Source organism: Balaenoptera borealis (assembly GCF_965194805.1).
Source record: "Balaenoptera borealis genome assembly, chromosome: 9".
Classification (NCBI taxonomy): Eukaryota; Metazoa; Chordata; class Mammalia; order Artiodactyla; family Balaenopteridae; genus Balaenoptera; species Balaenoptera borealis.
In genome coordinates this window covers 94928576-94955524 of record NC_138873.1, presented here as the reverse complement: position 1 = coordinate 94955524, position 26949 = coordinate 94928576, and positions in this window count along the sequence as shown.

The following is a 26949-nucleotide window of genomic DNA, read 5'->3' as shown; positions in this document are numbered from 1 at the left end:
TGGCGGCAGGCTGAGCCTGTGGTTAATTCTTCTTCCTGATGGGAAAATAGTGTCACCTGTGCCTGTCCCAACACCTAGAGCTAGTCTCTCATTGGTTCCCCCTCTTCCCGTTCATCCTCAGGACAAATTGCAACCTGTACGGAACAGGAGGATAAAGGTGCTGATTCTCCAAGGAGGGAGATTGCTAGTAAAGCGGCTGGAATGGCGAAGCGGAGCACAAGGAGATGAGAAATGAGGTTCGTTTTAGAAACCTTTCCCGATCACACGTTGTACCATCTTCGGGGTTTCTCATGCATGTTTTCAATGTAGGACGATGCCCTTGAACCTGGAGATTTGGGACCCATGGGATGGGTACCACGCCGTATTACTTTAAAGGGTTTGCGTTTGCTCACCCAACCTCACCAAACCTCTCAGCCCCAAGAGTGTCCACCCTTATGTCTCAATCAGCTGTGGGTCTAGATATGGTCAATCCACGTGGCATCACAGTCCCTGAACGAATTTTGTAAGAATTTCTCTCTCTTTCACTGTCTTTGTTTCACGGGTTTTGAAAAGTAATTGATTTTTATAATGGGGTTTAGCTGCTTTTCACTGCTGTGTTTATGCCGCTTTACACCCACTTGACTCACTTACAGAGAGATATCAATACATAGGTTTTAAGATTCTTACTAGTCAGATATATTCTTGGGTGGTGAATAGGGGGTGTTGAGTCCAGTTCACTGAGCAAGGAGTAGGTCTTGTCTATTACATATTGGGTTCATGGAACGGTATCTGAGCTAATTTGAAACCCTTGTTTTATGCATCACCCCACCTCACCTTTCCCGTTAAGCAGCCATAGTGTGTTTTCTAAACGTGTGACTTTGTTCTGTTTTGTAATTCAGTTCAAGGGTAGCGGTTTTTACATTCCCTCTATAAGTGATATCTCATGATAAGTGTCTTTTTCTGTGTGACTTATTTCACTTAGAATCGTCATACCTAAATCCACTCATCATGCTGCTACTATCCGTATGACATTGATTTCATGGCTGAGTGATATTCCATTGTATATAAGGACCACATCTTCTTTATCCATTCTTCTCTTTCCTGGGATATTTAAGGTGTAACGAAGTGGAGGTTCTTGTCAACAGAGTAGCCCAAAACTTTGGGGTGCCTGTGTCTTGCTGATTTTTAGTTTTCCCAATTTATACGCCCATGAGTGGAAGGGCCCTATGGTCTCTAAGCTGAGTTTTGTAGATGTTTCAGGACACACCGTACACTTCTGCAGAGTGGCTGTTGGCAATTTACATCCCGCCCATCAGCGTAGCAAGGCTCCCATTTCTCCATGGCCTGTCCTGCGTTTCTGGTTTTGACATTTTATTCAGCATGGCCCTTTTGACCGATGGGAAGCGAGACTTCTTTGTAGCGCTGATTTGCCTTTCCAGGTTGCTTGGTTGGCCAAAAAGGGCGTATGCGTTTTTTCCTGAATATATTCAGGAAAAAACGCATACGCCCTTTTTGGCCAAGGGCATCATTGTCGAGGTTTTGCCGCTTTTCCTGTGCTTTAAAGGGGATTCGAATCTACCTCCTGAAATCTGTTTCCTGCAATTCTGCCTTGCTTTCAAATCCTCTTCGTTGCCTTCCCTCAATATATTTGTGGACGAGAGTTATCATTTCTAAGTCTGCAGGTTTGTGAATTGCAGTGCCCCTGAGCTCCATTCTTCAACTCGCTTTCTTGGGAGCTGGCCGCAAAAGCGCAGGATTGCTTCAGGCCGTATTCTGGTTCCTGGCGGCAGGCTGAGCCTGTGGTTAATTCTTCTTCCTGATGGGAAAATAGTGTCACCTGTGCCTGTCCCAACACCTAGAGCTAGTCTCTCATTGGTTCCCCCTCTTCCCGTTCATCCTCAGGACAAATTGCAACCTGTACGGAACAGGAGGATAAAGGTGCTGATTCTCCAAGGAGGGAGATTGCTAGTAAAGCGGCTGGAATGGCGAAGCGGAGCACAAGGAGATGAGAAATGAGGTTCGTTTTAGAAACCTTTCCCGATCACACGTTGTACCATCTTCGGGGTTTCTCATGCATGTTTTCAATGTAGGACGATGCCCTTGAACCTGGAGATTTGGGACCCATGGGATGGGTACCACGCCGTATTACTTTAAAGGGTTTGCGTTTGCTCACCCAACCTCACCAAACCTCTCAGCCCCAAGAGTGTCCACCCTTATGTCTCAATCAGCTGTGGGTCTAGATATGGTCAATCCAGGTGGCATCACAGTCCCTGAACGAATTTTGTAAGAATTTCTCTCTCTTTCACTGTCTTTGTTTCACGGGTTTTGAAAAGTAATTGATTTTTATAATGGGGTTTAGCTGCTTTTCACTGCTGTGTTTATGCCGCTTTACACCCACTTGACTCACTTACAGAGAGATATCAATACATAGGTTTTAAGATTCTTACTAGTCAGATATATTCTTGGGTGGTGAATAGGGGGTGTTGAGTCCAGTTCACTGAGCAAGGAGTAGGTCTTGTCTATTACATATTGGGTTCATGGAACGGTATCTGAGCTAATTTGAAACCCTTGTTTTATGCATCACCCCACCTCACCTTTCCCGTTAAGCAGCCATAGTGTGTTTTCTAAACGTGTGACTCTGTTCTGTTTTGTAATTCAGTTCAAGGGTAGCGGTTTTTACATTCCCTCTATAAGTGATATCTCATGATAAGTGTCTTTTTCTGTGTGACTTATTTCACTTAGATTCGTCATACCTAAATCCACTCATCATGCTGCTACTAGCCTTATGACATTGATTTCATGGCTGAGTGATATTCCATTGTATATAAGGACCACATCTTCTTTATCCATTCTTCTCTTTCCTGGGATATTTAAGGTGTAACGAAGTGGAGGTTCTTGTCAACAGAGTAGCCCAAAACTTTGGGGTGCCTGTGTCTTGCTGATTTTTAGTTTTCCCAATTTATACGCCCATGAGTGGAAGGGCCCTATGGTCTCTAAGCTGAGTTTTGTAGATGTTTCAGGACACACCGTACACTTCTGCAGAGTGGCTGTTGGCAATTTACATCCCGCCCATCAGCGTAGCAAGGCTCCCATTTCTCCATGGCCTGTCCTGCGTTTCTGGTTTTGACATTTTATTCAGCATGGCCCTTTTGACCGATGGGAAGCGAGACTTCTTTGTAGCGCTGATTTGCCTTTCCAGGTTGCTTGGTTGGCCAAAAAGGGCGTATGCGTTTTTTCCTGAATATATTCAGGAAAAAACGCATACGCCCTTTTTGGCCAAGGGCATCATTGTCGAGGTTTTGCCGCTTTTCCTGTGCTTTAAAGGGGATTCGAATCTACCTCCTGAAATCTGTTTCCTGCAATTCTGGCTTGCTTTCAAATCCTCTTCGTTGCCTTCCCTCAATATATTTGTGGACGAGAGTTATCATTTCTAAGTCTGCAGGTTTGTGAATTGCAGTGCCCCTGAGCTCCATTCTTCAACTCGCTTTCTTGGGAGCTGGCCGCAAAAGCGCAGGATTGCTTCAGGCCGTATTCTGGTTCCTGGCGGCAGGCTGAGCCTGTGGTTAATTCTTCTTCCTGATGGGAAAATAGTGTCACCTGTGCCTGTCCCAACACCTAGAGCTAGTCTCTCATTGGTTCCCCCTCTTCCCGTTCATCCTCAGGACAAATTGCAACCTGTACGGAACAGGAGGATAAAGGTGCTGATTCTCCAAGGAGGGAGATTGCTAGTAAAGCGGCTGGAATGGCGAAGCGGAGCACAAGGAGATGAGAAATGAGGTTCGTTTTAGAAACCTTTCCCGATCACACGTTGTACCATCTTCGGGGTTTCTCATGCATGTTTTCAATGTAGGACGATGCCCTTGAACCTGGAGATTTGGGACCCATGGGATGGGTACCACGCCGTATTACTTTAAAGGGTTTGCGTTTGCTCACCCAACCTCACCAAACCTCTCAGCCCCAAGAGTGTCCACCCTTATGTCTCAATCAGCTGTGGGTCTAGATATGGTCAATCCACGTGGCATCACAGTCCCTGAACGAATTTTGTAAGAATTTCTCTCTCTTTCACTGTCTTTGTTTCACGGGTTTTGAAAAGTAATTGATTTTTATAATGGGGTTTAGCTGCTTTTCACTGCTGTGTTTATGCCGCTTTACACCCACTTGACTCACTTACAGAGAGATATCAATACATAGGTTTTAAGATTCTTACTAGTCAGATATATTCTTGGGTGGTGAATAGGGGGTGTTGAGTCCAGTTCACTGAGCAAGGAGTAGGTCTTGTCTATTACATATTGGGTTCATGGAACGGTATCTGAGCTAATTTGAAACCCTTGTTTTATGCATCACCCCACCTCACCTTTCCCGTTAAGCAGCCATAGTGTGTTTTCTAAACGTGTGACTTTGTTCTGTTTTGTAATTCAGTTCAAGGGTAGCGGTTTTTACATTCCCTCTATAAGTGATATCTCATGATAAGTGTCTTTTTCTGTGTGACTTATTTCACTTAGAATCGTCATACCTAAATCCACTCATCATGCTGCTACTATCCGTATGACATTGATTTCATGGCTGAGTGATATTCCATTGTATATAAGGACCACATCTTCTTTATCCATTCTTCTCTTTCCTGGGATATTTAAGGTGTAACGAAGTGGAGGTTCTTGTCAACAGAGTAGCCCAAAACTTTGGGGTGCCTGTGTCTTGCTGATTTTTAGTTTTCCCAATTTATACGCCCATGAGTGGAAGGGCCCTATGGTCTCTAAGCTGAGTTTTGTAGATGTTTCAGGACACACCGTACACTTCTGCAGAGTGGCTGTTGGCAATTTACATCCCGCCCATCAGCGTAGCAAGGCTCCCATTTCTCCATGGCCTGTCCTGCGTTTCTGGTTTTGACATTTTATTCAGCATGGCCCTTTTGACCGATGGGAAGCGAGACTTCTTTGTAGCGCTGATTTGCCTTTCCAGGTTGCTTGGTTGGCCAAAAAGGGCGTATGCGTTTTTTCCTGAATATATTCAGGAAAAAACGCATACGCCCTTTTTGGCCAAGGGCATCATTGTCGAGGTTTTGCCGCTTTTCCTGTGCTTTAAAGGGGATTCGAATCTACCTCCTGAAATCTGTTTCCTGCAATTCTGCCTTGCTTTCAAATCCTCTTCGTTGCCTTCCCTCAATATATTTGTGGACGAGAGTTATCATTTCTAAGTCTGCAGGTTTGTGAATTGCAGTGCCCCTGAGCTCCATTCTTCAACTCGCTTTCTTGGGAGCTGGCCGCAAAAGCGCAGGATTGCTTCAGGCCGTATTCTGGTTCCTGGCGGCAGGCTGAGCCTGTGGTTAATTCTTCTTCCTGATGGGAAAATAGTGTCACCTGTGCCTGTCCCAACACCTAGAGCTAGTCTCTCATTGGTTCCCCCTCTTCCCGTTCATCCTCAGGACAAATTGCAACCTGTACGGAACAGGAGGATAAAGGTGCTGATACTCCAAGGAGGGAGATTGCTAGTAAAGCGGCTGGAATGGCGAAGCGGAGCACAAGGAGATGAGAAATGAGGTTCGTTTTAGAAACCTTTCCCGATCACACGTTGTACCATCTTCGGGGTTTCTCATGCATGTTTTCAATGTAGGACGATGCCCTTGAACCTGGAGATTTGGGACCCATGGGATGGGTACCACGCCGTATTACTTTAAAGGGTTTGCGTTTGCTCACCCAACCTCACCAAACCTCTCAGCCCCAAGAGTGTCCACCCTTATGTCTCAATCAGCTGTGGGTCTAGATATGGTCAATCCAGGTGGCATCACAGTCCCTGAACGAATTTTGTAAGAATTTCTCTCTCTTTCACTGTCTTTGTTTCACGGGTTTTGAAAAGTAATTGATTTTTATAATGGGGTTTAGCTGCTTTTCACTGCTGTGTTTATGCCGCTTTACACCCACTTGACTCACTTACAGAGAGATATCAATACATAGGTTTTAAGATTCTTACTAGTCAGATATATTCTTGGGTGGTGAATAGGGGGTGTTGAGTCCAGTTCACTGAGCAAGGAGTAGGTCTTGTCTATTACATATTGGGTTCATGGAACGGTATCTGAGCTAATTTGAAACCCTTGTTTTATGCATCACCCCACCTCACCTTTCCCGTTAAGCAGCCATAGTGTGTTTTCTAAACGTGTGACTCTGTTCTGTTTTGTAATTCAGTTCAAGGGTAGCGGTTTTTACATTCCCTCTATAAGTGATATCTCATGATAAGTGTCTTTTTCTGTGTGACTTATTTCACTTAGATTCGTCATACCTAAATCCACTCATCATGCTGCTACTAGCCTTATGACATTGATTTCATGGCTGAGTGATATTCCATTGTATATAAGGACCACATCTTCTTTATCCATTCTTCTCTTTCCTGGGATATTTAAGGTGTAACGAAGTGGAGGTTCTTGTCAACAGAGTAGCCCAAAACTTTGGGGTGCCTGTGTCTTGCTGATTTTTAGTTTTCCCAATTTATACGCCCATGAGTGGAAGGGCCCTATGGTCTCTAAGCTGAGTTTTGTAGATGTTTCAGGACACACCGTACACTTCTGCAGAGTGGCTGTTGGCAATTTACATCCCGCCCATCAGCGTAGCAAGGCTCCCATTTCTCCATGGCCTGTCCTGCGTTTCTGGTTTTGACATTTTATTCAGCATGGCCCTTTTGACCGATGGGAAGCGAGACTTCTTTGTAGCGCTGATTTGCCTTTCCAGGTTGCTTGGTTGGCCAAAAAGGGCGTATGCGTTTTTTCCTGAATATATTCAGGAAAAAACGCATACGCCCTTTTTGGCCAAGTGCATCATCGTCGAGGTTTTGCCGCTTTTCCTGTGCTTTAAAGGCGATTCGAATCTACCTCCTGAAATCTGTTTCCTGCAATTCTGCCTTGCTTTCAAATCCTCTTCGTTGCCTTCCCTCAATATATTTGTGGACGAGAGTTATCATTTCTAAGTCTGCAGGTTTCTGAATTGCAGTGCCCCTGAGCTCCATTCTTCAACTCGCTTTCTTGGGAGCTGGCCGCAAAAGCGCAGGATTGCTTCAGGCCGTATTCTGGTTCCTGGCGGCAGGCTGAGCCTGTGGTTAATTCTTCTTCCTGATGGGAAAATAGTGTCACCTGTGCCTGTCCCAACACCTAGAGCTAGTCTCTCATTGGTTCCCCCTCTTCCCGTTCATCCTCAGGACAAATTGCAACCTGTACGGAACAGGAGGATAAAGGTGCTGATTCTCCAAGGAGGGAGATTGCTAGTAAAGCGGCTGGAATGGCGAACCGGAGCACAAGGAGATGAGAAATGAGGTTCGTTTTAGAAACCTTTCCCGATCACACGTTGTACCATCTTCGGGGTTTCTCATGCATGTTTTCAATGTAGGACGATGCCCTTGAACCTGGAGATTTGGGACCCATGGGATGGGTACCACGCCGTATTACTTTAAAGGGTTTGCGTTTGCTCACCCAACCTCACCAAACCTCTCAGCCCCAAGAGTGTCCACCCTTATGTCTCAATCAGCTGTGGGTCTAGATATGGTCAATCCAGGTGGCATCACAGTCCCTGAACGAATTTTGTAAGAATTTCTCTCTCTTTCACTGTCTTTGTTTCACGGGTTTTGAAAAGTAATTGATTTTTATAATGGGGTTTAGCTGCTTTTCACTGCTGTGTTTATGCCGCTTTACACCCACTTGACTCACTTACAGAGAGATATCAATACATAGGTTTTAAGATTCTTACTAGTCAGATATATTCTTGGGTGGTGAATAGGGGGTGTTGAGTCCAGTTCACTGAGCAAGGAGTAGGTCTTGTCTATTACATATTGGGTTCATGGAACGGTATCTGAGCTAATTTGAAACCCTTGTTTTATGCATCACCCCACCTCACCTTTCCCGTTAAGCAGCCATAGTGTGTTTTCTAAACGTGTGACTCTGTTCTGTTTTGTAATTCAGTTCAAGGGTAGCGGTTTTTACATTCCCTCTATAAGTGATATCTCATGATAAGTGTCTTTTTCTGTGTGACTTATTTCACTTAGATTCGTCATACCTAAATCCACTCATCATGCTGCTACTAGCCTTATGACATTGATTTCATGGCTGAGTGATATTCCATTGTATATAAGGACCACATCTTCTTTATCCATTCTTCTCTTTCCTGGGATATTTAAGGTGTAACGAAGTGGAGGTTCTTGTCAACAGAGTAGCCCAAAACTTTGGGGTGCCTGTGTCTTGCTGATTTTTAGTTTTCCCAATTTATACGCCCATGAGTGGAAGGGCCCTATGGTCTCTAAGCTGAGTTTTGTAGATGTTTCAGGACACACCGTACACTTCTGCAGAGTGGCTGTTGGCAATTTACATCCCGCCCATCAGCGTAGCAAGGCTCCCATTTCTCCATGGCCTGTCCTGCGTTTCTGGTTTTGACATTTTATTCAGCATGGCCCTTTTGACCGATGGGAAGCGAGACTTCTTTGTAGCGCTGATTTGCCTTTCCAGGTTGCTTGGTTGGCCAAAAAGGGCGTATGCGTTTTTTCCTGAATATATTCAGGAAAAAACGCATACGCCCTTTTTGGCCAAGGGCATCATTGTCGAGGTTTTGCCGCTTTTCCTGTGCTTTAAAAGGGATTCGAATCTACCTCCTGAAATCTGTTTCCTGCAATTCTGGCTTGCTTTCAAATCCTCTTCGTTGCCTTCCCTCAATATATTTGTGGACGAGAGTTATCATTTCTAAGTCTGCAGGTTTGTGAATTGCAGTGCCCCTGAGCTCCATTCTTCAACTCGCTTTCTTGGGAGCTGGCCGCAAAAGCGCAGGATTGCTTCAGGCCGTATTCTGGTTCCTGGCGGCAGGCTGAGCCTGTGGTTAATTCTTCTTCCTGATGGGAAAATAGTGTCACCTGTGCCTGTCCCAACACCTAGAGCTAGTCTCTCATTGGTTCCCCCTCTTCCCGTTCATCCTCAGGACAAATTGCAACCTGTACGGAACAGGAGGATAAAGGTGCTGATTCTCCAAGGAGGGAGATTGCTAGTAAAGCGGCTGGAATGGCGAACCGGAGCACAAGGAGATGAGAAATGAGGTTCGTTTTAGAAATCTTTCCCGATCACACGTTGTACCATCTTCGGGGTTTCTCATGCATGTTTTCAATGTAGGACGATGCCCTTGAACCTGGAGATTTGGGACCCATGGGATGGGTACCACGCCGTATTACTTTAAAGGGTTTGCGTTTGCTCACCCAACCTCACCAAACCTCTCAGCCCCAAGAGTGTCCACCCTTATGTCTCAATCAGCTGTGGGTCTAGATATGGTCAATCCACGTGGCATCACAGTCCCTGAACGAATTTTGTAAGAATTTCTCTCTCTTTCACTGTCTTTGTTTCACGGGTTTTGAAAAGTAATTGATTTTTATAATGGGGTTTAGCTGCTTTTCACTGCTGTGTTTATGCCGCTTTACACCCACTTGACTCACTTACAGAGAGATATCAATACATAGGTTTTAAGATTCTTACTAGTCAGATATATTCTTGGGTGGTGAATAGGGGGTGTTGAGTCCAGTTCACTGAGCAAGGAGTAGGTCTTGTCTATTACATATTGGGTTCATGGAACGGTATCTGAGCTAATTTGAAACCCTTGTTTTATGCATCACCCCACCTCACCTTTCCCGTTAAGCAGCCATAGTGTGTTTTCTAAACGTGTGACTCTGTTCTGTTTTGTAATTCAGTTCAAGGGTAGCGGTTTTTACATTCCCTCTATAAGTGATATCTCATGATAAGTGTCTTTTTCTGTGTGACTTATTTCACTTAGAATCGTCATACCTAAATCCACTCATCATGCTGCTACTATCCGTATGACATTGATTTCATGGCTGAGTGATATTCCATTGTATATAAGGACCACATCTTCTTTATCCATTCTTCTCTTTCCTGGGATATTTAAGGTGTAACGAAGTGGAGGTTCTTGTCAACAGAGTAGCCCAAAACTTTGGGGTGCCTGTGTCTTGCTGATTTTTAGTTTTCCCAATTTATACGCCCATGAGTGGAAGGGCCCTATGGTCTCTAAGCTGAGTTTTTTAGATGTTTCAGGACACACCGTACACTTCTCCAGAGTGGCTGTTGGCAATTTACATCCCGCCCATCAGCGTAGCAAGGCTCCCATTTCTCCATGGCCTGTCTTGCGTTTCTGGTTTTGACATTTTATTCAGCATGGCCCTTTTGACCGATGGGAAGCGAGACTTCTTTGTAGCGCTGATTTGCCTTTCCAGGTTGCTTGGTTGGCCAAAAAGGGCGTATGCGTTTTTTCCTGAATATATTCAGGAAAAAACGCATACGCCCTTTTTGGCCAAGGGCATCATCGTCGAGGTTTTGCCGCTTTTCCTGTGCTTTAAAGGCGATTCGAATCTACCTCCTGAAATCTGTTTCCTGCAATTCTGCCTTGCTTTCAAATCCTCTTCGTTGCCTTCCCTCAATATATTTGTGGACGAGAGTTATCATTTCTAAGTCTGCAGGTTTGTGAATTGCAGTGCCCCTGAGCTCCATTCTTCAACTCGCTTTCTTGGGAGCTGGCCGCAAAAGCGCAGGATTGCTTCAGGCCGTATTCTGGTTCCTGGCGGCAGGCTGAGCCTGTGGTTAATTCTTCTTCCTGATGGGAAAATAGTGTCACCTGTGCCTGTCCCAACACCTAGAGCTAGTCTCTCATTGGTTCCCCCTCTTCCCGTTCATCCTCAGGACAAATTGCAACCTGTACGGAACAGGAGGATAAAGGTGCTGATTCTCCAAGGAGGGAGATTGCTAGTAAAGCGGCTGGAATGGCGAACCGGAGCACAAGGAGATGAGAAATGAGGTTCGTTTTAGAAACCTTTCCCGATCACACGTTGTACCATCTTCGGGGTTTCTCATGCATGTTTTCAATGTAGGACGATGCCCTTGAACCTGGAGATTTGGGACCCATGGGATGGGTACCACGCCGTATTACTTTAAAGGGTTTGCGTTTGCTCACCCAACCTCACCAAACCTCTCAGCCCCAAGAGTGTCCACCCTTATGTCTCAATCAGCTGTGGGTCTAGATATGGTCAATCCACGTGGCATCACAGTCCCTGAACGAATTTTGTAAGAATTTCTCTCTCTTTCACTGTCTTTGTTTCACGGGTTTTGAAAAGTAATTGATTTTTATAATGGGGTTTAGCTGCTTTTCACTGCTGTGTTTATGCCGCTTTACACCCACTTGACTCACTTACAGAGAGATATCAATACATAGGTTTTAAGATTCTTACTAGTCAGATATATTCTTGGGTGGTGAATAGGGGGTGTTGAGTCCAGTTCACTGAGCAAGGAGTAGGTCTTGTCTATTACATATTGGGTTCATGGAACGGTATCTGAGCTAATTTGAAACCCTTGTTTTATGCATCACCCCACCTCACCTTTCCCGTTAAGCAGCCATAGTGTGTTTTCTAAACGTGTGACTTTGTTCTGTTTTGTAATTCAGTTCAAGGGTAGCGGTTTTTACATTCCCTCTATAAGTGATATCTCATGATAAGTGTCTTTTTCTGTGTGACTTATTTCACTTAGAATCGTCATACCTAAATCCACTCATCATGCTGCTACTATCCGTATGACATTGATTTCATGGCTGAGTGATATTCCATTGTATATAAGGACCACATCTTCTTTATCCATTCTTCTCTTTCCTGGGATATTTAAGGTGTAACGAAGTGGAGGTTCTTGTCAACAGAGTAGCCCAAAACTTTGGGGTGCCTGTGTCTTGCTGATTTTTAGTTTTCCCAATTTATACGCCCATGAGTGGAAGGGCCCTATGGTCTCTAAGCTGAGTTTTGTAGATGTTTCAGGACACACCGTACACTTCTGCAGAGTGGCTGTTGGCAATTTACATCCCGCCCATCAGCGTAGCAAGGCTCCCATTTCTCCATGGCCTGTCCTGCGTTTCTGGTTTTGACATTTTATTCAGCATGGCCCTTTTGACCGATGGGAAGCGAGACTTCTTTGTAGCGCTGATTTGCCTTTCCAGGTTGCTTGGTTGGCCAAAAAGGGCGTATGCGTTTTTTCCTGAATATATTCAGGAAAAAACGCATACGCCCTTTTTGGCCAAGGGCATCATTGTCGAGGTTTTGCCGCTTTTCCTGTGCTTTAAAGGGGATTCGAATCTACCTCCTGAAATCTGTTTCCTGCAATTCTGGCTTGCTTTCAAATCCTCTTCGTTGCCTTCCCTCAATATATTTGTGGACGAGAGTTATCATTTCTAAGTCTGCAGGTTTGTGAATTGCAGTGCCCCTGAGCTCCATTCTTCAACTCGCTTTCTTGGGAGCTGGCCGCAAAAGCGCAGGATTGCTTCAGGCCGTATTCTGGTTCCTGGCGGCAGGCTGAGCCTGTGGTTAATTCTTCTTCCTGATGGGAAAATAGAGTGACCTGTGCCTGTCCCAACACCTAGAGCTAGTCTCTCATTGGTTCCCCCTCTTCCCGTTCATCCTCAGGACCAATTGCAACCTGTACGGAACAGGAGGATAAAGGTGCTGATTCTCCAAGGAGGGAGATTGCTAGTAAAGCGGCTGGAATGGCGAAGCGGAGCACAAGGAGATGAGAAATGAGGTGCGTTTTAGAAACCTTTCCCGATCACACGGTGTACCATCTTCGGGGTTTCTCATGCATGTTTTCAAGGTAGGACGATGCCCTTGAACCTGGAGATTTGGGACCCATGGGATGGGTACCACGCCGTATTACTTTAAAGGGTCTGCGTTTGCTCACCCAACCTCACCAAACCTCTCAGCCCCAAGAGTGTCCACCCTTATGTCTCAATCAGCTGTGGGTCTAGATATGGTCAATCCAGGTGGCATCACAGCCCCTGAACGAATTTTGTAAGAATTTCTCTCTCTTTCACTGTCTTTGTTTCACGGGTTTTGAAAAGTAATTGATTTTTATAATGGGGTTTAGCTGCTTTTCACTGCTGTGTTTATGCCGCTTTATACCCACTTGACTCACTTACAGAGAGATATCAATACATAGGTTATAAGAGTCTTACTAGTCAGATATATTCTTGGGCGGTGAATAGGGGGTGTTGAGTCCAGTTCACTGAGCAAGGAGTAGGTCTTGTCTTTTACATATTGGGTTCATGGAACGGTATCTGAGCTAATTTGAAACCCTTGTTTTATGCATCACCCCACCTCACCTTTCCCGTTAAGCAGCCATAGTCTGTTTTCTAAACATGTGATTCTGTTCTGTTTTGTAATTCAGTTCAAGGGTGGCAGATTTTACATTCCCTCTATAAGTGATATCTCATGATAAGTGTCTTTTTCTGTGTGACTTATTTCACTTAGAATCTTCATACCTAAATCCACTCATCATGCTGCTACTAGCCTTATGACATTGATTTCATGGCTGAGTGATATTTCATTGTATATAAGGACCACATCTTCTTTATCCATTCTTCTCTTTCCTGAGATATTTAAGGTGTAACGAAGTGGAGGTTCTTGTCAACAGAGTAGCCCAAAACTTTGGGGTGCCTGTGTCTTGCTGATTTTTAGTTTTCCCAATTTATACGCCTATGAGTGGAAGTGCCCTATGCTCTCTAAGCTGAGTTTTTTAGATGTTTCAGGACACACCGTACACTTCTCCAGAGTGGCTGTTGTCAATTTACATCCCGCCCATCAGCGTAGCAAGGCTCCCATTTCTCCATGGCCTGTCCTGCATTTCTGGTTTTGACACTTTATTCAGCATGGCCCTTTTGACCGATGGGAAGCGAGACTTCTTTGTAGCGCTGATTTGCCTTTCCAGGTTGCTTGGTTGGCCAAAAAGGGCGTATGCGTTTTTTCCTGAATATATTCAGGAATAAACGCATACGCCCTTTTTGGCCAAGGGCATCATCGTCGAGGTTTTGCCGCTTTTCCTGTGCTTTAAAGGCGATTCGAATCTACCTCCTGAAATCTGTTTCCTGCAATTCTGCCTTGCTTTCAAATCCTCTTCGTTGCCTTCCCTCAATATATTTGTGGACGAGAGTTATCATTTCTAAGTCTGCAGGTTTGTGAATTGCAGTGCCCCTGAGCTCCATTCTTCAACTCGCTTTCTTGGGAGCTGGCCGCAAAAGCGCAGGATTGCTTCAGGCCGTATTCTGCTTCCTGGCGGCAGGCTGAGCCTGTGGTTAATTCTTCTTCCTGATGGGAAAATAGAGTGACCTGTGCCTGTCCCAACACCTAGAGCTAGTCTCTCATTGGTTCCCCCTCATCCCGTTCATCCTCAGGACCAATTGCAACCTGTACGGAACAGGAGGTTAAAGGTGCAGATTCTCCAAGGAGGGAGATTGCTAGGAAAGCGGCTGGAATGGCGAACCGGAGCACAAGGAGATGAGAAATGAGGTGCGTTTTAGAAACCTTTCCCGATCACACGGTGTACCATCTTCGGGGTTTCTCACGCATGTTTTCAAGGTAGGACGATGCCCTTGAACCTGGAGATTTGGGACCCATGGGATGGGTACCACGCCGTATTACTTTAAAGGGTCTGCGTTTGCTCACCCAACCTCACCAAACCTCTTAGCCCCAAGAGTGTCCACCCTTATGTCTCAATCAGCTGTGGGTCTAGATATGGTCAATCCAGGTGGCATCACAGCCCCTGAACGAATTTTGTAAGAATTTCTCTCTCTTTCACTGTCTTTGTTTCACGGGTTTTGAAAAGTAATTGATTTTTATAAAGGGGTTTAGCTGCTTTTCACTGCTGTGTTTATGCCGCTTTATACCCACTTGACTCACTTACAGAGAGATATCAATACATAGGTTTTAAGAGTCTTACTAGTCAGATATATTCTTGGGCGGTGAATAGGGGGTGTTGAGTCCAGTTCACTGAGCAAGGAGTAGGTCTTGTCTGTTACATATTGGGTTTATGGAACGGTATCTGAGCTAATTTGAAACCCTTGTTTTATGCATCACCCCACCTCACCTTTCCCGTTAAGCAGCCATAGTGTGTTTTCTAAACGTGTGACTCTGTTCTGTTTTGTAATTCAGTTCAAGGGTAGCGGTTTTTACATTCCCTCTATAAGTGATATCTTTTGATAAGTGTCTTTTTCTGTGTGACTTATTTCACTTAGAATCGTCATACCTAAATCCACTCATCATGCTGCTACTAGCCTTATGACATTGATTTCATGGCTGAGTGATATTCCATTGTACATAAGGACCGCAACTTCTTTATCCATTCTTCTCTTTCCTGGGATATTTAAGGTGTAACGAAGTGGAGGTTCTTGTCAACAGAGTAGCCCAAAACTTTGGGGTGCCTGTGTCTTGCTGATTTTTAGTTTTCCCAATTTATACGCCCATGAGTGGAAGTGCCCAAGCTCTCTAAGCTGAGTTTTTTAGATGTTTCAGGACACACCGTACACTTCTCCAGAGTGGCTGTTGGCAATTTACGTCCCGCCCATCAGCGTAGCAAGGCTCCCATTTCTCCATGGCCTGTCCTGCATTTCTGGTTTTGACACTTTATTCAGCATGGCCCTTTTGACCGATGGGAAGCGAGACTTCTTTGTAGCGCTGATTTGCCTTTCCAGGTTGCTTGGTTGGCCAAAAAGGGCGTATGCGTTTTTTCCTGAATATATTCAGGAAAAAACGCATACGCCCTTTTTGGCCAAGGGCATCATCGTCGAGGTTTTGCCGCTTTTCCTGTGCTTTAAAGGCGATTCGAATCTACCTCCTGAAATCTGTTTCCTGCAATTCTGCCTTGCTTTCAAATCCTCTTCGTTGCCTTCCCTCAATATATTTGTGGACGAGAGTTATCATTTCTAAGTCTGCAGGTTTGTGAATTGCAGTGCCCCTGAGCTCCATTCTTCAACTCGCTTTCTTGGGAGCTGGCCGCAAAAGCGCAGGATTGCTTCAGGCCGTATTCTGGTTCCTGGCGGCAGGCTGAGCCTGTGGTTAATTCTTCTTCCTGATGGGAAAATAGAGTGACCTGTGCCTGTCTCAACACCTAGAGCTAGTCTCTCATTGGTTCCCCCTCTTCCCGTTCATCCTCAGGACCAATTGCAACCTGTACGGAACAGGAGGTTGAAGGTGCTGATTCTCCAAGGAGGGAGATTGCTAGTAAAGCGGCTGGAATGGCGAAGCGGAGCACAAGGAGATGAGAAATGAGGTGCGTTTTAGAAACCTTTCCCGATCACACGGTGTACCATCTTCGGGGTTTCTCATGCATGTTTTCAAGGTAGGACGATGCCCTTGAACCTGGAGATTTGGGACCCATGGGATGGGTACCACGCCGTATTACTTTAAAGGGTCTGCGTTTGCTCACCCAACCTCACGAAACCTCTCAGCCCCAAGAGTGTCCACCCTTATGTCTCAATCAGCTGTGGGTCTAGATATGGTCAATCCAGGTGGCATCACAGCCCCTGAACGAATTTTGTAAGAATTTCTCTCTCTTTCACTGTCTTTGTTTCACGGGTTTTGCAAAATAATTGATTTTTATAATGGGGTTTAGCTGCTTATCACTGCTGTGTTTATGCCGCTTTATACCCACTTGACTCACTTACAGAGAGATATCAATACATAGGTTTTAAGAGTCTTACTAGTCAGATATATTCTTGGGCGGTGAATAGGGGGTGTTGAGTCCAGTTCACTGAGCAAGGAGTAGGTCTTGTCTGTTACATATTGGGTTTATGGAACGGTATCTGAGCTAATTTGAAACCCTTGTTTTATGCATCACCCCACCTCACCTTTCCCGTTAAGCAGCCATAGTGTGTTTTCTAAACGTGTGACTCTGTTCTGTTTTGTAATTCAGTTCAAGGGTAGCGGTTTTTACATTCCCTCTATAAGTGATATCTTATGATAAGTGTCTTTTTCTGTGTGACTTATTTCACTTAGAATCGTCATACCTAAATCCACTCATCATGCCGCTACTAGCCTTATGACATTGATTTCATGGCTGAGTGATATTCCATTGTACATAAGGACCGCAACTTCTTTATCCATTCTTCTCTTTCTTGGGATATTTAAGGTGTAACGAAGTGGAGGTTCTTGTCAACAGAGTAGCCCAAAACTTTGGGGTGCCTGTGTCTTGCTGATTTTTAGTTTTCCCAATTTATACGCCCATGAGTGGAAGTGCCCTATGCTCTCTAAGCTGAGTTTTTTAGATGTTTCAGGACACACCGTACACTTCTCCAGAGTGGCTGTTGGCAATTTACATCCCGCCCATCAGCGTAGCAAGGCTCCCATTTCTCCATGGCCTGTCCTGCATTTCTGGTTTTGACACTTTATTCAGCATGGCCCTTTTGACCGATGGGAAGCGAGACTTCTTTGTAGCGCTGATTTGCCTTTCCAGGTTGCTTGGTTGGCCAAAAAGGGCGTATGCGTTTTTTCCTGAATATATTCAGGAAAAAACGCATACGCCCTTTTTGGCCAAGGGCATCATCGTCGAGGTTTTGCCGCTTTTCCTGTGCTTTGAAGGCGATTCGAATCTACCTCCTGAAATCTGTTTCCTGCAATTCTGCCTTGCTTTCAAATCCTCTTCGTTGCCTTCCCTCAATATATTTGTGGACGAGAGTTATCATTTCTAAGTCTGCAGGTTTGTGAATTGCAGTGCCCCTGAGCTCCATTCTTCAACTCGCTTTATTGGGAGCTGGCCGCAAAAGCGCAGGATTGCTTCAGGCCCGTATTCTGGTTCCTGGCGGCAGGCTGAGCCTGTGGTTAATTCTTCTTCCTGATGGGAAAATAGAGTGACTTGTGCCTGTCCCAACACCTAGAGCTAGTCTCTCATTGGTTCCCCCTCTTCCCGTTCATCCTCAGGACCAATTGCAACCTGTACGGAACAGGAGGTTAAAGGTGCTGATTCTCCAAGGAGGGAGATTGCTAGTAAAGCGGCTGGAATGGCGAACCGGAGCACAAGGAGATGAGAAATGAGGTGCGTTTTAGAAACCTTTCCCGATCACACGGTGTACCATCTTCGGGGTTTCTCATGCATGTTTTCAATGTAGGACGATGCCCTTGAACCTGGAGATTTGGGACCCATGGGATGGGTACCACGCCGTATTACTTTAAAGGGTCTGCGTTTGCTCACCCAACCTCACCAAACCTCTCAGCCCCAAGAGTGTCCACCCTTATGTCTCAATCAGCTGTGGGTCTAGATATGGTCAATCCAGGTGGCATCACAGCCCCTGAACGAATTTTGTAAGAATTTCTCTCTCTTTCACTGTCTTTGTTTCACGGGTTTTGAAAAGTAATTGATTTTTATAATGGGGTTTAGCTGCTTTTCACTGCTGTGTTTATGCCGCTTTATACCCACTTGACTCACTTACAGAGAGATATCAATACATAGGTTTTAAGAGTCTTACTAGTCAGATATATTCTTGGGCGGTGAATAAGGGGTGTTGAGTCCAGTTCACTGAGCAAGGAGTAGGTCTTGTCTATTACATATTGGGTTTATGGAACGCTATCTGAGCTAATTTGAAACCCTTGTTTTATGCATCACCCCACCTCACCTTTCCCGTTAAGCAGCCATAGTGTGTTTTCTAAACGTGTGACTCTGTTCTGTTTTGTAATTCAGTTCAAGGGTAGCGGTTTTTACATTCCCTCTATAAGTGATATCTTATGATAAGTGTCTTTTTCTGTGTGACTTATTTCACTTAGAATCGTCATACCTAAATCCACTCATCATGCTGCTACTAGCCTTATGACGTTGATTTCATGGCTGAGTGATATTCCATTGTACATAAGGACCGCAACTTCTTTATCCATTCTTCTCTTTCCTGGGATATTTAAGGTGTAACGAAGTGGAGGTTCTTGTCAACAGAGTAGCCCAAAACTTTGGGGTGCCTGTGTCTTGCTGATTTTTAGTTTTCCCAATTTATACGCCCATGAGTGGAAGTGCCCTATGCTCTCTAAGCTGAGTTTTTTAGATGTTTCAGGACACACCGTACACTTCTCCAGAGTGGCTGTTGGCAATGTACATCCCGCCCATCAGCGTAGCAAGGCTCCCATTTCTCCATGGCCTGTCCTGCATTTCTGGTTTTGACACTTTATTCAGCATGGCCCTTTTGACCGATGGGAAGCGAGACTTCTTTGTAGCGCTGATTCGCCTTTCCAGGTTGCTTGGTTGGCCAAAAAGGGCGTATGCGTTTTTTCCTGAATATATTCAGGAAAAAACGCATACGCCCTTTTTGGCCAAGGGCATCATCGTCGAGGTTTTGCCGCTTTTCCTGTGCTTTAAAGGCGATTCGAATCTACCTCCTGAAATCTGTTTCCTGCAATTCTGCCTTGCTTTCAAATCCTCTTCGTTGCCTTCCCTCAATATATTTGTGGACGAGAGTTATCATTTCTAAGTCTGCAGGTTTGTGAATTGCAGTGCCCCTGAGCTCCATTCTTCAATTCGCTTTCTTGGGAGCTGGCCGCAAAAGCGCAGGATTGCTTCAGGCCCGTATTCTGGTTCCTGGCGGCAGGCTGAGCCTGTGGTTAATTCTTCTTCCTGATGGGAAAATAGAGTGACCTGTGCCTGTCCCAACACCTAGAGCTAGTCTCTCATTGGTTCCCCCTCTTCCCGTTCATCCTCAGGACCAATTGCAACCTGTACGGAACAGGAGGTTAAAGGTGCTGATTCTCCAAGGAGGGAGATTGCTAGTAAAGCGGCTGGAATGGCTAACCGGAGCACAAGGAGATGAGAAATGAGGTGCGTTTTAGAAACCTTTCCCGATCACACGGTGTACCATCTTCGGGGTTTCTCATGCATGTTTTCAATGTAGGACGAAGCCCTTGAACCTGGAGATTTGGGACCCATGGGATGGGTACCACGCCGTATTACTTTAAAGGGTCTGCGTTTGCTCACCCAACCTCACCAAACCTCTCAGCCCCAAGAGTGTCCACCCTTATGTCTCAATCAGCTGTGGGTCTAGATATGGTCAATCCAGGTGGCATCACAGCCCCTGAACGAATTTTGTAAGAATTTCTCTCTCTTTCACTGTCTTTGTTTCACGGGTTTTGAAAAGTAATTGATTTTTATATTGGGGTTTAGCTGCTTTTCACTACTGTGTTTATGCCGCTTTATACCCACTTGACTCACTTACAGAGAGATATCAATACATAGGTTTGAAGATTCTAACTAGTCAGATATATTCTTGGGCGGTGAATAGGGGGTGTTGAGTCCAGTTCACTGAGCAAGGAGTAGGTCTTGTCTTTTACATATTGGGTTCATGGAACGGTATCTGAGCTAATTTGAAACCCTTGTTTTATGCATCACCCCACCTCACCTTTCCCGTTAAGCAGCCATAGTCTGTTTTCTAAACATGTGATTCTGTTCTGTTTTGTAATTCACTTCAAGGGTGGCAGATTTTACATTCCCTCTATAAGTGATATCTCATGATAAGTCTCTTTTTCTGTGTGACTTATTTCACTTAGAATCTTCATACCTAAATCCACTCATCATGCTGCTACTAGCCTTATGACATTGATTTCATGGCTGAGTGATATTTCATTGTATATAAGGACCACATCTTCTTTATCCATTCTTCTCTTTCCTGGGATATTTAAGGTGTAACGAAGTGGAGGTTCTTGTCAACAGAGTAGCCCAAAACTTTGGGGTGCCTGTGTCTTGCTGATTTTTAGTTTTCCCAATTTATACGCCTATGAGTGGAAGTGCCCTATGCTCTCTAAGCTAAGTTTTTTAGATGTTTCAGGACACACCGTACACTTCTCCAGAGTGGCTGTTGGCAATTTACATCCCGCCCATCAGCGTAGCAAGGCTCCCATTTCTCCATGGCCTGTCCTGCATTTCTGGTTTTGACACTTTATTCAGCATGGCCCTTTTGACCGATGGGAAGCGAGACTTCTTTGTAGCGCTGATTTGCCTTTCCAGGTTGCTTGTTGGCCAAAAAGGGCGTATATGTTTTTTCCTGAATATATTCAGGAAAAAACGCATACGCCCTTTTTGGCCAAGGGCATCATTGTCGAGGTTTTGCCGCTTTTCCTGTGCTTTAAAGGCGATTCGAATCTACCTCCTGAAATCTGTTTCCTGCAATTCTGCCTTGCTTTCAAATCCTCTTCGTTGCCTTCCCTCAATATATTTGTGGACGAGAGTTATCATGTCTAAGTCTGCAGGTTTGGGAATTGCAGTGCCCCTGAGCTCCATTCTTCAACTCGCTTTCTTGGGAGCTGGCCGCAAAAGCGCAGGATTGCTTCAGGCCGTATTCTGCTTCCTGGCGGCAGGCTGAGCCTGTGGTTAATTCTTCTTCCTGATGGGAAAATAGAGTGACCTGTGCCTGTCCCAACACCTAGAGCTAGTCTCTCATTGGTTCCCCCTCTTCCCGTTCATCCTCAGGACCAATTGCAACCTGTACGGAACAGGAGGTTAAAGGTGCTGATTCTCCAAGGAGGGAGATTGCTAGTAAAGCGGCTGGAATGGCGAAGCGGAGCACAAGGAGATGAGAAATGAGGTGCGTTTTAGAAACCTTTCCCGATCACACGGTGTACCATCTTCGGGGTTTCTCATGCATGTTTTCAAGGTAGGACGATGCCCTTGAACCTGGAGATTTGGGACCCATGGGATGGGTACCACGCCGTATTACTTTAAAGGGTCTGCGTTTGCTCACCCAACCTCACCAAACCTCTCAGCCCCAAGAGTGTCCACCCTTATATCTCAATCAGCTGTGGGTCTAGATATGGTCAATCCAGGTGGCATCACAGCCCCTGAACGAATTTTGTAAGAATTTCTCTCTCTTTCACTGTCTTTGTTTCACGGGTTTTGAAAAGTAATTGATTTTTATAAAGGGGTTTAGCTGCTTTTCACTGCTGTGTTTATGCCGCTTTATACCCACTTGACTCACTTACAGAGAGATATCAATACATAGGTTTTAAGAGTCTTACTAGTCAGATATATTCTTGGGCGGTGAATAGGGGGTGTTGAGTCCAGTTCACTGAGCAAGGAGTAGGTCTTGTCTCTTACATATTGGGTTTATGGAACGGTATCTGAGCTAATTTGAAACCCTTGTTTTATGCATCACCCCACCTCACCTTTCCCGTTAAGCAGCCATAGTGTGTTTTCTAAACGTGTGACTCTGTTCTGTTTTGTAATTCAGTTCAAGGGTAGCGGTTTTTACATTCCCTCTATAAGTGATATCTTATGATAAGTGTCTTTTTCTGTGTGACTTATTTCACTTAGAATCGTCATACCTAAATCCACTCATCATGCTGCTACTAGCCTTATGACATTGATTTCATGGCTGAGTGATATTCCATTGTACATAAGGACCGCAACTTCTTTATCCATTCTTCTCTTTCCTGGGATATTTAAGGTGTAACGAAGTGGAGGTTCTTGTCAACAGAGTAGCCCAAAACTTTGGGGTGCCTGTGTCTTGCTGATTTTTAGTTTTCCCAATTTATACGCCCATGAGTGGAAGTGCCCTATGCTCTCTAAGCTGAGTTTTTTAGATGTTTCAGGACACACCGTACACTTCTCCAGAGTGGCTGTTGGCAATGTACATCCCGCCCATCAGCGTAGCAAGGCTCCCATTTCTGCATGGCCTGTCCTGCATTTCTGGTTTTGACACTTTATTCAGCATGGCCCTTTTGACCGATGGGAAGCGAGACTTCTTTGTAGCGCTGATTTGCCTTTCCAGGTTACTTGGTTGGCCAAAAAGGGCGTATGCGTTTTTTCCTGAATATATTCAGGAAAAAACGCATACGCCCTTTTTGGCCAAGGGCATCATCGTCGAGGTTTTGCCGCTTTTCCTGTGCTTTAAAGGCGATTCGAATCTACCTCCTGAAATGTTTCCTGCAATTCTGCCTTGCTTTCAAATCCTCTTCGTTGCCTTCCCTCAATATATTTGTGGACGAGAGTTATCATTTCTAAGTCTGCAGGTTTGTTAATTGCAGTGCCCCTGAGCTCCATTCTTCAACTCGCTTTCTTGGGAGCTGGCCGCAAAAGCGCAGGATTGCTTCAGGCCGTATTCTGCTTCCTGGCGGCAGGCTGAGCCTGTGGTTAATTCTTCTTCCTGATGGGAAAATAGTGTCACCTGTGCCTGTCCCAACACCTAGAGCTAGTCTCTCATTGGTTCCCCCTCTTCCCGTTCATCCTCAGGACCAATTGCAACCTGTACGGAACAGGAGGTTAAAGGTGCTGATTCTCCAAGGAGGGAGATTGCTAGTAAAGCGGCTGGAATGGCGAAGCGGAGCACAAGGAGATGAGAAATGAGGTGCGTTTTAGAAACCTTTCCCGATCACACGGTGTACCATCTTCGGGGTTTCTCATGCATGTTTTCAATGTAGGACGATGCCCTTGAACCTGGAGATTTGGGACCCATGGGATGGGTACCACGCCGTATTACTTTAAAGGGTCTGCGTTTGCTCACCCAACCTCACCAAACCTCTCAGCCCCAAGAGTGTCCACCCTTATGTCTCAATCAGCTGTGGGTCTAGATATGGTCAATCCAGGTGGCATCACAGCCCCTGAACGAATTTTGTAAGAATTTCTCTCTCTTTCACTGTCTTTGTTTCACGGGTTTTGAAAAGTAATTGATTTTTATAAAGGGGTTTAGCTGCTTTTCACTGCTGTGTTTATGCCGCTTTATACCCACTTGACTCACTTACAGAGAGATATCAATACATAGGTTTTAAGAGTCTTACTAGTCAGATATATTCTTGGGCGGTGAATAGGGGGTGTTGAGTCCAGTTCACTGAGCAAGGAGTAGGTCTTGTCTTTTACATATTGGGTTCATGGAACGGTATCTGAGCTAATTTGAAACCCTTGTTTTATGCATCACCCCACCTCACCTTTCCCGTTAAGCAGCCATAGTCTGTTTTCTAAACGTGTGATTCTGCTCTGTTTTGTAATTCAGTTCAAGGGTAGCGGTTTTTACATTCCCTCTATAAGTGATATCTCATGATAAGTGTCTTTTTCTGTGTGACTTATTTCACTTAGAATCGTCATAGCTAAATCCACTCATCATGCTGCTACTAGCCTTATGACATTGATTTCATGGCTGAGTGATATTCCATTGTATATAAGGACCACATCTTCTTTATCCATTCTTCTCTTTCCTGGGATATTTAAGGTGTAACGAAGTGGAGGTTCTTGTCAACAGAGTAGCCCAAAACTTTGGGGTGCCTGTGTCTTGCTGATTTTTAGTTTTCCCAATTTATACGCCCATGAGTGGAAGGGCCCTATGGTCTCTAAGCTGAGTTTTGTAGATGTTTCAGGACACACCGTACACTTCTGCAGAGTGGCTGTTGGCAATTTACATCCCGCCCATCAGCGTAGCAAGGCTCCCATTTCTCCATGGCCTGTCCTGCGTTTCTGGTTTTGACATTTTATTCAGCATGGCCCTTTTGACCGATGGGAAGCGAGACTTCTTTGTAGCGCTGATTTGCCTTTCCAGGTTGCTTGGTTGGCCAAAAAGGGCGTATGCGTTTTTTCCTGAATATATTCAGGAAAAAACGCATACGCCCTTTTTGGCCAAGGGCATCATTGTCGAGGTTTTGCCGCTTTTCCTGTGCTTTAAAGGGGATTCGAATCTACCTCCTGAAATCTGTTTCCTGCAATTCTGGCTTGCTTTCAAATCCTCTTCGTTGCCTTCCCTCAATATATTTGTGGACGAGAGTTATCATTTCTAAGTCTGCAGGTTTGTGAATTGCAGTGCCCCTGAGCTCCATTCTTCAACTCGCTTTCTTGGGAGCTGGCCGCAAAAGCGCAGGATTGCTTCAGGCCGTATTCTGGTTCCTGGCGGCAGGCTGAGCCTGTGGTTAATTCTTCTTCCTGATGGGAAAATAGAGTGACCTGTGCCTGTCCCAACACCTAGAGCTAGTCTCTCATTGGTTCCCCCTCTTCCCGTTCATCCTCAGGACCAATTGCAACCTGTACGGAACAGGAGGATAAAGGTGCTGATTCTCCAAGGAGGGAGATTGCTAGTAAAGCGGCTGGAATGGCGAAGCGGAGCACAAGGAGATGAGAAATGAGGTGCGTTTTAGAAACCTTTCCCGATCACACGGTGTACCATCTTCGGGGTTTCTCATGCATGTTTTCAAGGTAGGACGATGCCCTTGAACCTGGAGATTTGGGACCCATGGGATGGGTACCACGCCGTATTACTTTAAAGGGTCTGCGTTTGCTCACCCAACCTCACCAAACCTCTCAGCCCCAAGAGTGTCCACCCTTATGTCTCAATCAGCTGTGGGTCTAGATATGGTCAATCCAGGTGGCATCACAGCCCCTGAACGAATTTTGTAAGAATTTCTCTCTCTTTCACTGTCTTTGTTTCACGGGTTTTGAAAAGTAATTGATTTTTATAATGGGGTTTAGCTGCTTTTCACTGCTGTGTTTATGCCGCTTTATACCCACTTGACTCACTTACAGAGAGATATCAATACATAGGTTATAAGAGTCTTACTAGTCAGATATATTCTTGGGCGGTGAATAGGGGGTGTTGAGTCCAGTTCACTGAGCAAGGAGTAGGTCTTGTCTTTTACATATTGGGTTCATGGAACGGTATCTGAGCTAATTTGAAACCCTTGTTTTATGCATCACCCCACCTCACCTTTCCCGTTAAGCAGCCATAGTCTGTTTTCTAAACATGTGATTCTGTTCTGTTTTGTAATTCAGTTCAAGGGTGGCAGATTTTACATTCCCTCTATAAGTGATATCTCATGATAAGTGTCTTTTTCTGTGTGACTTATTTCACTTAGAATCTTCATACCTAAATCCACTCATCATGCTGCTACTAGCCTTATGACATTGATTTCATGGCTGAGTGATATTTCATTGTATATAAGGACCACATCTTCTTTATCCATTCTTCTCTTTCCTGAGATATTTAAGGTGTAACGAAGTGGAGGTTCTTGTCAACAGAGTAGCCCAAAACTTTGGGGTGCCTGTGTCTTGCTGATTTTTAGTTTTCCCAATTTATACGCCTATGAGTGGAAGTGCCCTATGCTCTCTAAGCTGAGTTTTTTAGATGTTTCAGGACACACCGTACACTTCTCCAGAGTGGCTGTTGTCAATTTACATCCCGCCCATCAGCGTAGCAAGGCTCCCATTTCTCCATGGCCTGTCCTGCATTTCTGGTTTTGACACTTTATTCAGCATGGCCCTTTTGACCGATGGGAAGCGAGACTTCTTTGTAGCGCTGATTTGCCTTTCCAGGTTGCTTGGTTGGCCAAAAAGGGCGTATGCGTTTTTTCCTGAATATATTCAGGAATAAACGCATACGCCCTTTTTGGCCAAGGGCATCATCGTCGAGGTTTTGCCGCTTTTCCTGTGCTTTAAAGGCGATTCGAATCTACCTCCTGAAATCTGTTTCCTGCAATTCTGCCTTGCTTTCAAATCCTCTTCGTTGCCTTCCCTCAATATATTTGTGGACGAGAGTTATCATTTCTAAGTCTGCAGGTTTGTGAATTGCAGTGCCCCTGAGCTCCATTCTTCAACTCGCTTTCTTGGGAGCTGGCCGCAAAAGCGCAGGATTGCTTCAGGCCGTATTCTGCTTCCTGGCGGCAGGCTGAGCCTGTGGTTAATTCTTCTTCCTGATGGGAAAATAGAGTGACCTGTGCCTGTCCCAACACCTAGAGCTAGTCTCTCATTGGTTCCCCCTCATCCCGTTCATCCTCAGGACCAATTGCAACCTGTACGGAACAGGAGGTTAAAGGTGCAGATTCTCCAAGGAGGGAGATTGCTAGGAAAGCGGCTGGAATGGCGAACCGGAGCACAAGGAGATGAGAAATGAGGTGCGTTTTAGAAACCTTTCCCGATCACACGGTGTACCATCTTCGGGGTTTCTCACGCATGTTTTCAAGGTAGGACGATGCCCTTGAACCTGGAGATTTGGGACCCATGGGATGGGTACCACGCCGTATTACTTTAAAGGGTCTGCGTTTGCTCACCCAACCTCACCAAACCTCTTAGCCCCAAGAGTGTCCACCCTTATGTCTCAATCAGCTGTGGGTCTAGATATGGTCAATCCAGGTGGCATCACAGCCCCTGAACGAATTTTGTAAGAATTTCTCTCTCTTTCACTGTCTTTGTTTCACGGGTTTTGAAAA